Here is a 2,892-nt window from a genome sequence, read left to right as displayed (position 1 = left end):
AAAATAAACAATTAAAAATGGCATGTGAAACTTAAACCCGAGAAATCGTTGTGGGCAAAGAGTTTTAATGTGCAGGTCCTGGGCCCCTGGCCAGAGTTCTCCCCTTCGGCCTGCTGCTGAAGGCCGCTGCTAGCCTTCTTTCGATATTCTAGTTTTCTGAAAGAGTGAGCGCCCAAGGCTGACACCCTTCTACGAGGCAAGCCACCGAGAGTTCTCAGGACGGGGGGCATCCTCGCTCTTCTCGGGCGCACCCCCACTTGCTGGTGCCCGGCTGGGTTCGGCTTTGAGCGCTTCCTTCGGGACTTTCTCTCCCGGGCCAAGGGCGCCGCGGGTGGAGCGGGTGTGGCACCTACCTGCGGCCCAGGAGCGCTGGGAGCTTGGAAGCGCGGGCCGGGGTCCCCACGCCTGCCGGGTGGCGCTCTGAGCCGTAGGACAGCCCCTGGAGTGGAACGAGAAGCGGAACCAGGCCCCTCCGCGAGTCCTCGCGGGCCCCGGCTCTGGGTGGAGAGGGGAGTAGCCCGAAGCGCTGTCCTCCGCCTTCCAGCTGGCATCGAACGTGCAAATAACGGGACTGCAGAACCGGAGAAAGACTTCAGGGAGCCGGAGGCGGGCGAGAAGGGGCGAGGGCTGGGGGCAGTGCTGGGGGCGGGGCGTCTGGGACGCTTGAAGTCCCACCGCGTCTCAAAAAGGCTCCCCGGGTGCCAGGGCGGGGCTGGAGCTAAACACCACACACGCGCTGCGTGGAGTGCTTCGAGAGCTCCGAGCCCGCAGTCTCAAGGGTGCACTCCCGGGGCGTCAGGATCCCCCTTTTTCCTTTCCGAGGACCCCCTCGGGGAGTCCTTTCCTCCTCGAGGTCCTCGGCAGCTCTTCTCCAAACTCCTCCAAACGCTCAGGGAGCTACTCGGATGCTCGCCCACCGCTCAGCGCGCGGCTGAGAAATTCCCACCAAAGTCCCTCCTGCGAAAGCACCGCGCAGCGCCCCGCTTTCAAGCTGGGTGCGGGGCGTGGTGCGGTGGCGAGGCGCCCCCAACGGCGCTGTCCTGGGTTTGGACGTGGCTGGGGGGGATGGGGGGGACAGACAGGTGCCGGACTGAAATCCGGCTCCGGTGCGTCTCTCCCAAATCCATCAAAAAAAAAAAAAAAAAAAAAAAGGATGCGCGCTTTGCTCCTGGTTGGCGGCAGGCGCTGGAAACGCCGATGCAGGGCGGACGCGGGGGCCGCCTGGTCCACTCGCTGACCCGTCCCACCCCGCCCTTCCTCCAGCCGCAGGCGGGACCCTGCCTCTCCCCGCTCCGCGCCCGCCCCCCGCCCCCCCGCGGCGAGTCACGTCCCCCAGTCCCCCTTGGATGTGCAGAGGAGCGCCTCCCTGGCCAACGCCTGGCCTTCCTCCCCATCTTGGCAGGCTGCGCCCCCGCCGTCGCCCAGCTGGCCCCAAGCCCCCTCGAAGCCCCCCTTGGCTCATTTCAGAGCTGCCGCTCAAGAAAGAAAAGGTCGCTACTTTGCATTCGACAGCTGCTGGGACGCGCTGGCTGGCAGCGCGCGCGCGCAGGGGGGCTCCTGGGGGTGGGGGTTGGGATCAGGCCCTCGCCCTCCCGGGGCGCAGGCAGGGATACAGCCGGACGCCAGGGAGCGGCCGGGGTGATGGGGTGGGGGGTCCCCAGGCCGCGGCTCCCTGCGCGCCAGCACTTACCTTGCCTCTGGCCAGCAGTTCCATGATGTAGCCAAATTCACCCATCTCTCCCGACTCAGACATGGTCACGCCCCTTCACCAACCGGAGGACCCGGGCGGGCGCATCGAATGTGTTCTTTTAAAAAGAAGAAGGAAAATCCTCTCTCCGTTTGAGCCTGAGTTTTGCCAAGCGCCCCGCCAGCGTGTTGTGAAGGTGGAGAAGTGAAAAATAATCGAGGGCCAACAGTGGGGCCAAGTGGGGGAGATGAAGGTGTAGAGGGGCTGCGGGGACGCTCAAGGCAACCGGCTGACCCGGGCGGCGGCGCCTCGAAACCCACAAGGGGCGGAGCCACCAGGCCACGCCCCCAGGGGTCCGACGCACCAAGACCAACACACACACAAACACACACATACACACACATGCAGACGCACACGCACACGCACGCGGGTGGGCTCGGCGCGGCGTCCCCACGGCCCGGCCGGGGTGCGCGGGGCCGCCCAGGCCTGGACGGCGCGCCCGAGCGGTGGGCACCAGGCCCCGAGAAGGTGCCCCGCGCGGTCCGGAGGCGCGACGGCACCGGGATGGATGAGGCGGAGGCACAACAAAGAAGCAGGCTGCCGGCGCCCGGGGTCTGGAGGGCGGTGGGGTGCGGGGGAGCCCCAGGAAACGGCAGCGCCGCATCTCAAGGCAGCCTTCCTGAAACCCAATAGGTAACAAAGGGCCAGCGCGGCGCTGCCCCGAGGAGAACAATGACAAGGATTGAATGTTCAGCGCTCCGAGTGTGTAAGCGCGATTGCATCTCCCTGCGGTCCTGATCGTCCGTTTTCCCTTCACGGACGAAACAAAAAACCAAGCCCGCATTCCTAGCAGCAAGGGTCCACACCATTTGCTTGCACGGTTGCTAAGGGCTAACTCATTCGTGCCGGGTTTGTTGTTGTTGTTGTTGTTGTTGGGGGGGGTGTTTTTTGCCCCCTAGATGGAGTTCAACCCTCCGTGCTTTTCTTTCACCCAGACTTTCTCAAATAGCAACTCCCCAAAGAGGCAGACGTGGACCTTCCGCCTGTCCCCCGCACCCCTGCGGTGGCATTCACACCTGCCAGTCTATCCCGAGCAAAGTCAGTCCTGGCCTGTCCCTCCGCTCTAGGCCGGCTCTTAGCTTTCCTGAAAAGGAGAAAGCGAGACGGGCTTGGGTTTGTCTCGAAACAAAACACAAGCCCAGCCT

This window comes from Sorex fumeus, unplaced genomic scaffold, assembly GCF_029834395.1.
Source record: "Sorex fumeus unplaced genomic scaffold, SorFum_2.1 ptg000033l, whole genome shotgun sequence".
In the NCBI taxonomy this organism is placed as follows: domain Eukaryota; kingdom Metazoa; phylum Chordata; class Mammalia; order Eulipotyphla; family Soricidae; genus Sorex; species Sorex fumeus.
This window is presented reverse-complemented; position numbering follows the sequence as displayed.